This window comes from Mustela erminea, chromosome 12, assembly GCF_009829155.1.
Source record: "Mustela erminea isolate mMusErm1 chromosome 12, mMusErm1.Pri, whole genome shotgun sequence".
Classification (NCBI taxonomy): domain Eukaryota; kingdom Metazoa; phylum Chordata; class Mammalia; order Carnivora; family Mustelidae; genus Mustela; species Mustela erminea.
The window spans coordinates 73803670-73816729 of NC_045625.1; the positions used below are offsets into that span (position 1 = coordinate 73803670).

The 13060-nt window shown below is 39.9% G+C and overlaps 1 protein-coding gene across 12 annotated transcripts in view; it reads right to left on the reverse strand.

Moving 5' to 3' along the window:
• TLE4 (TLE family member 4, transcriptional corepressor) overlaps positions 1–13060 on the reverse strand; it is a 142711-nt gene that overhangs the window by 54472 nt on the left and 75179 nt on the right. The gene's annotated exons all lie outside the window — the stretch shown is intronic.

Genomic DNA, 13060 nt, shown 5'->3' on the forward strand with positions numbered 1-13060 from the left:
TAGAACATCAATCCCTTAGCCTACTTCGGATAAAAATGTTGACGTTTATTTAATGAAGAATTAAATTACTCTGAGATGTAACCATTCCAAATCCTCACTTTCCTTTCTTTTCTCTTAAATGTAGGGCTTGTGAAGTCATACATAAACGAAGTCATACATAAACCAAACGACCTGGCAAGAGGGAAAACTCTGACGGGGGTCTGGGCCCGCATCCAGCTGAATCCGTCCCTCAGGACCAAAGGGACGTGGCCCCACACACTCTGCCTCTGGGCCCTGAGCTGGGTGGGCACCAGGATCCTGCACTTCCGACCTTCATGCAGGGTTTACCCAAGTCTTTCTGGAGCCCCCCAAGGGTAGACTAAGCTGAGGATTTGAGCATACCTGGACCTGAGGGCAGTCCCTGGCATGCAGCAAAGCTCTGAACTGAGAGCTGGGCTAGCTACTACAAGAGCACAGGTGAGGGCCCACGTGGTTCCAGCAATGAACTCCAAGGGGCCTGAGAATCTTAAATTCAGTCCTTGCCTTTCAGATAATCATGAAGGTGTATTTTTTAACTGGATTTGTAACTCTTAAATAATCAGACATATGATACGAGGGCCCCCATTGGTATTCTTTGCCGAGCCCCATAAATGTTAGGGGTTGGCCCACGGGGGCTAGCATGTCATTTTGGGAACCCCATCTTTTGAGATCACTTCTAGGCCAAACGTTCCACTGCAATGCATCTGAAAACCATGCGAGAATTTTCTCCCTTAAAAATTCTTCGGTATTTTTACAGATCCAGGTATGACCCACAACAGGAACGAAAGTACTAATTTTATTTCTATAAACACTTCAAAAACATAGAACATTAAAAAGTTAAAAATAAAACTGAAGGGTTATGTTGTTTATTAGGTTAGTCCATCAGTAAGAATGAAAAATCTGAATGCTAGAGACAGACCTTTTCCCTTCTAGATTATTTGTGTTCGCTTTCCTTTTCCAGCCTTCAAACAGCCAGATTATAAAATTACTGCTCATAACACACTTGGTCAAACACAGGTGAAGGAAACAGCAACGTCAAACTCATGTCTGCTCACCGCAGCCAGCGTACTCACTGCCATGTATTACATCGCTGTAGGATTCTCACTTCTCACCGGAAGATCTAAGAATTTTTAGTTCTTGGCATAAAGAATTGTGCTTTCAAAAAACAAATACTAGACTAGGGCACGAAGAACAACTAGAGAATTCTACTTCCTCCTATAGGTCTTTAATAACCCCTGTAACTGTTGTATTTTCTGAGACCTGGCTTCCAGTATCAACTAGAAAGTTGGTAACTTTAAAAAAGATTCTTGAAGAAAAAAATAAGAAGATTCTTGAAAGAAGACAATTTCTTCTGAACTGAAATGGGGCTATTTACTGGGGGCAGCAAGAGAAAACTTTTTTGAATCAGAGAAACCACCTGAAAAGCAAGTTGAGGGGGTTCAAACACCTGCAAGTCCAGTGATAAAACATCTGTCCAGTTGTTTTGCTGATTCATACAAAACACTACCTGAATACGAGTGAAAAGGCACACCCCACCATCAAGGCTGGGAGTCTGCAGAATGTTGCCACTGGCACTGCCGTGGGTGTTTGCTAGAGGTTCCAGGTTTGCACCTATTTATGCATCAGCCCTGGCAGCTTCCTGGGAAGACTGCCTTCAAAAGCTGTCCTAAACTAGTTTCACATGCACGTTTTAAAAGAACTCGGGACTAACCGGAAGCACAGAGAAATAAAGAGAAACCATCCATTAATATATTGTACTCTACTCAGAATGCACATCTCAGTTCCATACTTTAATGGAAAAACCATTTGAGGGAAGGGATTGTATCTACTGTTTACCATGCACCCCCAAAGACCCGGTTCAGGCCTATGTGCCCTCCAGCTACCAAATCAATACCTACCAACTTGGAATATTTTCTTTAGGCTGCATTGCTCAATTTTCAAGTTCATGTATCAACACCGACAGGTTTTGAAGTCAGGAACCATTAAAATAGTAACTTGGGGTTCATTGTCTAAGGAAAATCTCTCAGCCTTAGGGGTTTAGCTGTGCCTTTTTAGTATCTAAAGGAAAACACCCACACTGACAGTTCTTCCTACTTAAATGACCATCAATATTAAAGACAACCAAGCGAATCACATATGGACTAGCATGTTCCACGGACTTTTGTCTTAATACACTTATTAAAGCATTTCTTCTCCCTACAAACTGAACACACAGACTCCCTCCAACATGGGACAATTCCTATGTAACATTCCTCTTTCATTCCTCCCCAGGGACGAAAGAGGGTCAACCCATATTGGAGGGAGACCAAAAAAGGGGAGAGGAAGAAAAAAGGAAGAGGAGAAAGGAATTGAAAATGACAAGGGTGAGCAAACCAGTTCACAAGTGAGCATCTGGCATTGACAGGAGGAACTGAGCACAGAGTCTGCGGCTCAGAGCTACTGTCTGGGGCGGTGGGGTGGGGGGTGGGGAGTGCCAGTTTGGAAATGGGAGGAACTGAAGACAATCCTGTTAGGAGTGGGGGAGTAACTTATCTAACCAAAGTATTATTCCTGGATGCCTCTCTCTAATTTTCTATTAGTCATCATTTGCTCCATTTTCCCAAGGGCAAAAATGTCACCAACTTAGTTTAAAATTTCCTAAATAAGGACAGACTAGGCTACTACGAGATTTTATTATGAAAACAGATGCCAGCCTAAGCACCCAATTCAGGAGCCTCCCTCTGACTAGCACAGTATGGTTTGATTATAATCCCCAGGCCAAACCTGGGCCTGGGGCTGGGGCAAGGGTGTTGGACGACTCAGAGACCTTTCAAGTCCTGATCACTGTGGTAGAAACACAAGTGATTATTTCAATTTTCTCCAAAGATTATTTTTTCAGGGCAACCCAATAAACCCAATAATGCCCAGATTTACTAGAAAAATTTTTATTCATTTCCCCATGCACCAGAAAGTAAGCTAATAACATCCTACCGAGAGTGCTGTCAGGCCAAATCCCTCCACTGCTGAATGCACTACCCAGGATAAATCTCCCTTCACTTGCCATTCCACCATCCACTTTAGGGCAAGACCCTGGGGACTGCTCCAGATTACCCCTCCACACACAGTGTCACAGGCACAAGCCCGAGCGGCCCAATCAGTGCCAAGAAAAGAACAAACTAAAAAAGATTAATTCACAGATGTTCATGCATTTCACATACACTGTGCCCCATGGTCCGTTGCTAGGGCAACGGGAGACCACCAGTGCGAGCTTTATTGGCTTTATGAAGTGCGTCTCAGGGACTATAGTCCGAGAAATGCTGCATAATAATAGTGTGGCTTTTCTGAAGCCTTGTTTTGTGCTTATCCACATTTAACCTTCCGAGTATTATAAGGAGGCATCGTTATGCACAGCCTTCAAACCCTCCCACCACCACCACCAAACTGCCTCAACTTTCTATCTAGAAACATTAAAAATGCATCTCCTGGGGGTCCATTTTGGGAAGATCCATGTGAAACTGTTCAACCAGTTCCACTAGGGAAAAAAAGACCTACAACCATTTAAAGATCACTATATTAGTGCAGCTGACCACATCAACGATTTCTGAGCAGAACAGAAGCCACTACAAAACCAAAACATGCACATGCCCCTTATTTCCCGTGCATGCGGAGGAACCTTGCCTTTGAACAACCCAGTCGGTTTTAACCAGAAGGAACAGCAGGAACCAGTAAGCCTTACCGGGCCAAAGCCTCTTCTTACCCAGCACAACTTTCTGTGATACCTGCAGGGGGACAGGAGCCACACAGGGCCACTGAGCACATGAAGCGTGGCTAGTGCAACCACGAAACTAGTTTTTCTTAAAATCTTATTTCATTGTAACAAATTTAAATTTAAAACCACGCGACCAGGGGCTAACGCAGTCACGCAGTTTTACAGACTTACCAAGACAACTAGGTACGTTTTAAAAAGTTCACAAAATGCTGCCTCTGCATGCTTTTAGTTTCTGCTTAATTAACACAAATATAACCCCAAGTAAATACACACAGAACAGTATTCAGGACTGGCAGTCGCTCACTGTGCTGGCTCCAAACAGCCCACGGCCGCGGCCTAATCAACCAGGTTCTTTGTCCAACAGGCCCAGGGATGAAGACTGACTTCCCCTTCTCCTCCCCACGGCCCCCCCAACCCAGCCCAGGGTGGGAGGTTAAAATCACAAATGTCACAACTCTCAGAGCAGTAGCACAGATCAAGTGTTAATCTAAAGGGAAGGGGTGGGTGAGGGGGAGAATACAGGCTGGCTGGGCGAGGGAGGATCTGGTATGAAGAGGAGAAAAATAAAGCCAGTGAATAGATCAATAGAAGCAACAGCTTACATTCAGATTCACAGGAGAGCGAACACACCGAGACAATCATTTCCTGGGAAAAGCTCAAGCCTAATGAGAATTTACTCTGCTCCTTTATGTGACAACCAGCCCTTTTGTGGCACGGGCTTCCTGACTGACAGGAACCCAGGGCCCCTTAATAGGATTTCCATATTATTTCCAACACCTGCCCAGAAGTTATTTGTTTACATTGAAGGAGGCAAGATTCTCAAATCAGACATCTGCTTCTAGTTCAGGCATATCTTAGGAAACCATCTAGAAAGCAGCTTTGTTACCATGGTGACATTTTTATTTTCCGCCTTTAGTTGGCTCAAAACATTAGCATTTCCAATTTTATTTTGTTGTTCAAAAGGCCAAATGTCGCTCAAGAAAACAGAAGTTTAAAGAAAGATAAATGAAGATTATAGTCAAAAATTTCTACAATTAAAATGACCATAAGTGGTAAATAAAAATGTGTTATTATCTCGCCTACTGGCCTCTCTCATTGGGCGGCATCACTGACCTGTTTACTTCCCCCTTCCTTCTCTTCCTGCCCTTATATCTGAATACTCAGCAACTTGAAAAGTACCAATTTTGAAAGACAGATTCAAGAATCCTTAGGGTATGATACAATTAAATAATGAGTCCATTTCCATGAAAAAGAATTCCTCTTGCTCACCCCATCACCGTCTTAGAAAGCTCACTTACAATAGTAATACTTAAGACATTTTAACTTCCACCCCACTGCAATTCAGTCCAAGGGTGGCGGGCCGCGAAGGACAGGAAAGCATAAGCTCTTCTTGCGCGTTTGGAGGCTGCGGAGGGGATGGACTATTCGACAGCGAGGGGAGGAAGGGAGATGATGCCGGAGTGGGCTCCACGCAGGTGCATGTGGCTGTTTTCCACGGGGCTCACGCTCAACCACAGGCACTGGGGGGGGGGGTCCCCGGGGTGGGGGGAGGAGGGTGCTTAATCGCCAACTACAATTATAATAGATAAGTAGGAATCTAAGTTACAATACTAGTAAGGGAAGCCCAAAATGTTTTTTAGAGCACTATAATTTACTACAGGCAGAAACAACTGGGATTGGATCTGAATAATGTATCTAATAAAGTTAAAGTAACAGTACTTTGGTTCGATTTTTAGATTCAAAGTAAAACAACTAAGTATTCAACTCTAAGATTTAAAGTTTTGACTTGACAGATCTAAGCAGCATTTAGTTAGTCTTGAAATATGATTTTATTATTTGCATTTAATGGCAAGCTTATTTCAAAGAATCTAAAATTCTTGCAGAAAGTACTACTCAGCCTTCAGCACACTTCCTTTCTGGTCCTCTTTCATGAGACCCAAATTGTGTTCAATCCTGTCCCAGAGCAGCTGTCATGGTAATAATTAGACATGACTCCTCTTTACCTCTGAAAATATAACCCTTAGTGATGGCCCCCAAGTGTAGGAAGCCTTTAACCTAAAAGATACATGAATTACTCCAAACCAACATAGAACAAAATATGTAAGTTGGATACAGGTAAAAGAAATGATTACCAGCAGAGAAGTGAGACTATGCAGCTACGCCAGGTGATCTTAGCATTTTGCCAGAGTAGTTATGAGTAAATATTACTGGAAGAATACCAAAAGAGATGGTGAACAATTCTTTGGAATAGTTCTTTTGGAAGAATCACCTACATTTTGAGGAAAAAACGCTTTTGAAATTAAAGTGCTAGTTAAAACATTTAGTAAGTCTTGGGTCGCTCTAAAAATTCAAGAAATTTAAGGTATTAACTTTACCGTGCAATAGTTTCCATGAAATAGATGGAGTGCATTCTAATTAAGAAATTTATATTTCTATTTTTAAATTTCTTTTTAAGAAATTAGTTATATTTCTTTTCTTTTTATATTTATATACACTAAACACCAAGATGAAAATGTTTATCTAATAAGGAAGAGGGTTGGTTCATGGAGAAGAAGAAACAACCCTTGCCAAAAATCAGCTGGGGAAGGCAGACCCCACCACCAACCTGCCCCCGTTAATTATTACTTGTTCTGCCTGGGTGATCAGTGGTGGAGGAGGGCACAGCCAACAAGCATGTCTCCCCCAGTCACATCATTAATCCATTCATGCTTGCCACCGGAGGACCAGCTATGCCCTAAAGATATTTATTCATCTGTCTGACAAACAAACAATTACAACATATTTTCTGGAATTAGGGCACCTGTTACATTTCACACAGCTCACATGCCTAGAGGCAGGTATCAATTAATACTGAACAAATTACTGCATCATAAACCCACAGAACAAAAGTTCCTGGTTGTCCTTTGATACAGTAACTCTAAATTATAAAATACACATTAGAAACAAATATTTCTATAAAGAACAAAAAAGCAACAACGATGCTGAAACATTTAACCCCAAATTACCTTATTTTGTAAAATTGAAGAATTAAACATTGAATGCTTAAGAGATATGCTTTAAAATATTAAACTATCCCCTTACCCTCATCACCCAAAATGAAATACAATTACCACTGTGTTTATGTAGCTAATGGTATGATCAACTTTACTGATGAAACATACCCTATGGCATAAGATTTTTATTGTAAAATTCACTTGTAGTATGGGATTGAACTATGTAAGAAACCATCTAATTCCACAAAGCTTGGAAAAATACCTAGCATTATCTTTGAGATTCAGGAAGTTAAACTGACTTGCCACTGACACACAGCTTACCAGAGGGAGAGAGGATTCTTAGCAGGGTATGGATTTTCCTAATTCTACTACAATTCCCATCTTAACTAATCCTTGATTTGTCTTCCTATACAGCTCCAACAAAGAAGATTAAGATTCTTGCCCTCAAGGAGCTAAAAATTTAATGGCAGAGAACTTTATTCTGTTGGGGCACACAGCATCTATAGGTCACCACCCACAAGGAAACAGATGTACTTAACATATTTTAAAAATCCTACTTAAAAATCTATTTTTAAAGCCCTAATTTAAGCAATATTTATGTCTGGAAAGTGGAGTTGGATTTCAAATAAGCACCATAGTCTGTGTTTGAAGGTTAAAGGATATGAAGAGAATTCTATTTATCACTGATCAGCATCATTTCTAGATATTTTACTCCCTTGTTTATTAGTAAATTTCATTAAACTGTTCATCGCCAACACTTACGTGGTAATCATTCTTCTAGCCATTTTCCCAGCATAAGAAAAAGACTTACCCTGGTATGACTGAGCAGAAAGCATTTCAGCCACCGCAAGAAAGCACACAGAGACATCTAGAATATGGGCCATCCTACAGAAAGCTAGACCAGGTTCTTCAACAAGTCAGTGGCACGGGAAAAAATTTTAAAAGTGAAGGAAACACTTAAATTAAAAGAGACCTGAGAGATACTACAACAAAATGAAATGGATCCTATCTGGACCCCATTTCAAAGCTAACCAATTATTGGAAATCATCAAAGAAGTTTGCTTATAGGCTAGGTATTAGAAGCTATCAAATAAATACTTTCACTGAGTGATTAGAGGCATTACATCTATTACTGGGTATCTATTTTTAGACCAAAAAAATGTCTATTATTTAAAGAGATGTGTTCATTTTACATCCTGAAGTACATACAGGCAAAATGCATGCTATCTGGGTTTGCTTTAAAATATTTCAGCAAAGAAAGAAAGAACAGATTAAAATGTGGCTAAAAACTGATAGCTCTTACACCTTGATATTAAGTATATGGAGGATCTTTGCACTATTATTTCTACCTCTAAGTATATTTCAAATTTCTATTAACAAAGAATCAGACTGAATCACCCAAAAAGCTTTTCTTTGAGGGTGGCACTGGCTATGTGACCTTGGACAGGGCTTTAACACCTCTAAGACTTTCCTCACGTCTGAAAAAAGACTAATAAGCATATATGCCACCCACCCTCCCAGTTGAAATCGGAACTATGAGGTACACATGCAGCAGTGGGACTGAGTAGGAATCCACCTTATTTTTCCTGAGGCCAGAATGGATAAGATGCAGTGTCCAAGTTACAGTCCTTAATTACACAGCTTCTTTTCTCAGATTACTGATGACTGAAGGAAAAAATAGGCCATAACGCAAGCCCCAATACAGTTTAAGTTTGGTGGTGGTGTTTTTGTTTGTTTTATTTTTTTATTTTTTGTTTATACTCTCTCCTTAGTATTCCTCTTCTAAACCCAGTCTCCTCTTACTTTATGCCTTTGTCTTTCTATAACACAACCTTCTAAATCCTATAGTAATGAAAATTAATCCCACCAAGCTTTCTCCTGAAAGGTAAAATTACAAAACATTCTTATTTTACACAGTTGCATGTGGGTGGGGGGAGGTTAAAAAACACAACTGCCTGGACCATCTGGTTATCCCCTCTCCCACTGCCCCCCCACTTTCTTTCTCGAGTGGCTTCTTCTCCACTTTCTCCCACACAACACATGCCAAAGGGTTAAACATATAAAAGGAACACTCTTCTCGGACTGATACTCCTTGAGCCAGGAAACAAAATCAGGTGGGTCACACAAGATCCTAAAACAGAACCTTAACCATTAAGTCTTGAAGTACAAAGCAAAGTGGCAAACAGAAGTAATCATTCTGTTATTTTGATTTAGGCTAAAAACCCACTTTCACCTCTAACACCCAACTAATGAGGTAAAAGTGCTTTCCTGGCCTGAATCACATACTTGAATTCTTATGTAAAAATAGCTTGAGTCTAATTCTCAATTGATAAACCTTTATTGCCATCAGAAAATATTCGGAGACTAGAAGAAAAGCAACATATGATGATGTAAAATTTTAGTCATCCACATAGAACAAACACCAAAATACAGCTGAGGCGGAATGAACGGGCACTGCCTTGGATGCAACTAATAAACAGATCATTGTGAAAATTCTTAAACAAAAACAAAGAATTCACATGGACAGCGGGAAGGCGTGGAGGGGACACACACTATGTACACTCATAGAAAAGCATTTAGCCTGAAAAATATAAGTTTAGAAAGATAAAGTGCACCATCTATACTTACACTAGCAAAAATTACAAAAACTATAAATTTCAATACTAGTGGATTGTGTGAGAATAAACAGCATTTTAAGGTGGTACACTGTTTTTGGAGATTAATCTGGCAGTGTACAAGTCACTAAAAATGGTCATACTCTGATGAGGCACTTAGCATTTTGGGGAAGACGAGCCAATGAAATAATAAAAGCACCACCACTTTGTAGGAAAAAAATGTACTTATGCTCCACTTTACAAATAAAAAAATGGGAAATCCTTCCCATATCTGACACGAGGTTAGACATTTGGGATAAAAACAGGATACAAAATATACATTAAAGGACCAATGAAGTAATAAAGCTTGCACAATATCAACCTCGGAGGGGCCGTGGAGCTTACCACTAGTTGGTGACAGTGAATTTTGCTATTTCTATTGAAACTTGTCTTCATTTGTATACCACTATTTGCTAGAGGACATTAGAGACGTGTAGACATTTGGGGGTAATAAGACTAATTTCTCAACCTCAAATTCCCTAGCAAATTTTGGGTAACTTGGCTTCCATAGCTCTGAAGCATTATTCTCACATCGGCCACTCAGAAGAGAATGGACAGTGATGTGAGAAACGTGATGACTTCTCTCCGTGAACTGCTACCACCCGCAACTGGGCAGCCCCTGGCAGCTTGTGGAAATATTTGCTCTGTCACCACTTTGAAGCCAATCAACTTTTACCTCTTTGCCCTCAGAAGGCATGAACACTGGAAGGTTCCACCACCCTAAAAAATGCTTCCTTGGTTTTGCTTATGTTGTTTCAAGGGATGAGAGAAATGGTACTAAACACTCCAGAAGATGGTGAGAAAGTCGCCAGTGAGGAAAGGAAGGCGGGAGACTAATTCTGGGGGGCCTCTTGGGACAGCTAAATTTGGGCATTCCAACCTACCACTAAGGACAAGAGTGGATCACGATCCATGTGTCTAGGGCTTCGTTTTGGACACATGGAGTTACTAGATAGCCATGTGACAAGCAGGTACCCTGAACCCTTACCTCGACAGCCCTAGCATATACCCCGTTCTGGTTTCTCTTCCTCAAATAAACTTGATTCTTGGGCTCTCATAGTGCTTTCTCCTTTAGGTTCATATTTACATTCTCTACCCTTGTTGAAAAACTTCAGATACAGGTCTATAAATAAAAGGCTTAGGAATGAACTTGGCTACTGGAGTTATAGAAAACAAGATCAATAAAGTCAATAGCATGTGGTTTAGTGGCCACAGAACTTCCAAGAAGAGAAAGGAAAAGGAAGAAAAAGGCCCAACACCTCAACAAGTGAATTTCTCTCATTTTACTTGACACCTAAAAAGGTAAAGCACCTTAATTACCTGAATCTTTACAGTAAGCTTAAATTACATTTTATGAGCTATTCTGAAATCTGCCCTGTTTAATAATCTGTAACGTCAAGAAAACATTTTAAAGTGTCTCTCACAATTAAACCCATCCACAACCTTGTATAAATCAAAATTTTGCTACCATATCAAAATGTTACACTGGGGCTGTATAACATTGCCCACATCCTCATTACATGCAACACTAATTACTACCAGCAGATTCAGAATTTTCTGCACATTAGAGGCTTTTAGAGGAGCTATAAAAAATTTCAGGCACCATTAATTTAAATTTGTATTGAAATTTCCTTTTGACAGATGGCCAAAAATTACTTATTATTTAGAGTACCAGAGCTGCCTGTTTGCACATTAGAAGAGGAAAGGGAAAAATTAAAAGCAAGAAGGAAATTTATGTCACGTTCATTACCTGTTAAATGTTAAGGAGCATTATCCTGCATGAATAAATTATTTCATACAAGCCTGACTCCAGCTGCAGGCAACTGGCACGCTCTGGCTGATAAAAACCATCTCAAGTCACACAGCAGACAATCATAAAAAGCCCCTCTTAACCAGGAGCCACTTAAGGGAGGATGGGGACGATCAATGGAACAAGCAACTAACTGCTTCTCTGAGCATCACAGAACACATTTACGAAAATTAGTGAACTTGTTTCACCTTGCAAAGCCGGAGCACAGCCCCAAAACTGACACAACTTCAAATCTTGAGAACCGTACCCAACAAAAACATCTATTTATAGCTACCGTTCCATAATAAATCAAGGCCAAATCATCCACCTCTATTTCCTCTTTGTTTTCCCCCTGGCTTCTAGCTATATAGACACTCACTCCCAGACTCATCCAGAATGATTATAGATGATTTCAAAATACGCCCTACTCTGGCATAAGGGAATATAAAATGTAATTGACACAAAAGTGTGCACTGGAGTATAAATATTTTCACAGTCTTCTCAGAGTGGGGCAGGAGAGGAGGCTTTTGTTTAGTTCACTGGCCTGCCTTAAGATATGTATTTATCATAAGAAGGCAGGGAACGTTTATATTATTGGCCCCAGAAAAACTAGACAGGCTTTCCAACAGCTGCTATCAGCTTCTCCTGGTCAAGGCATTTACCTACCACTTCCTAAGTACACATGCGTGGAACACTCTGATCAAAATTGCTTTTTTAAAAATCTAGGTCCTGATATGCATATTATACAACAAAATACACAACTATAAAAGCATAATTAAATAATTCAGTGTGTGCAGTTCCAACTGTAAATGTTGACATTTCTATGGGTGTACAGACGCCCTTTCAAATTCCAAAGACTCTTGAAGGGTAAAATAGATACTTAATTTTTATTTTCCATTATGTAAGGCTTTCGGGAAAAAAGACAAGGAGTAAAGAGGCGTTCAAAGTGACAGCACAGGTGGTTTCAGGGGAAGATTTTAGTCTTCATATGCATAACTTCACTAAAAACTACAAGTAGCTGACTATGTTCTAAAACAATTGTTGCAAAATACAAGGAAGGGCCTTGACAGCATCTGTGCACTGGCCAATGCTTGAGAACTGCCTTGTCCTTTTAATCTCTAGAGAACACATATATACAGGCAATTAAGCATAACACAGTGGTGTATTTACATTGTGCCTGGCTCAAAAGTGATCAAGCAATTTTCATATTTTCTCCATTTCCTGCCGTGGTAGCCAGTTTTTCTTGTTTGGTTACTCTATAAATTCAGGCATCCTTAGCACATCCCATTCTGGTGTTACACAAGCACATCCAAATCATTAGTTCCTACATACTTTTCCTCTCCCTACAACTTGTCTGTAAAGAGATAGAGAGGCAGATAAGAGAGATGCAAACCCTAAGGAGAATAACTTGCTATACTGGAACACAAGATGTGGTTAAATAAATATCTTTCTGGCAGAGAAGAATGCTTTCATACATTTTGTAGGATGGAACTGTTTTCTAAAATGAGACTAATATATATTTCTTATAAATCTATTTATTTACTTTTCATTATTATTTATCTGATAGTCAAACCCTAACTGGAGAAAAAGTTAAAAGTTATTCTTCCTCACAAAGCAAGACATATGAAAGAAGCAATGTGACACAGATTTTCCATAGTTCCATCCTGGACTACAAATCCAATTGTGATAGAAAAATGAGACCAATATTTTCAAAAATCTCAACCACACACAACTGATAGGAGTCAAAAATACAGTTAACCACATTTTGGTAAAGCCCACCAAATCATTCTGTAAATCTCAGAGAATTCACCATTGCTAGATTTACTCAAATCATTTAAAGACCTTCTAAGCCATCCCT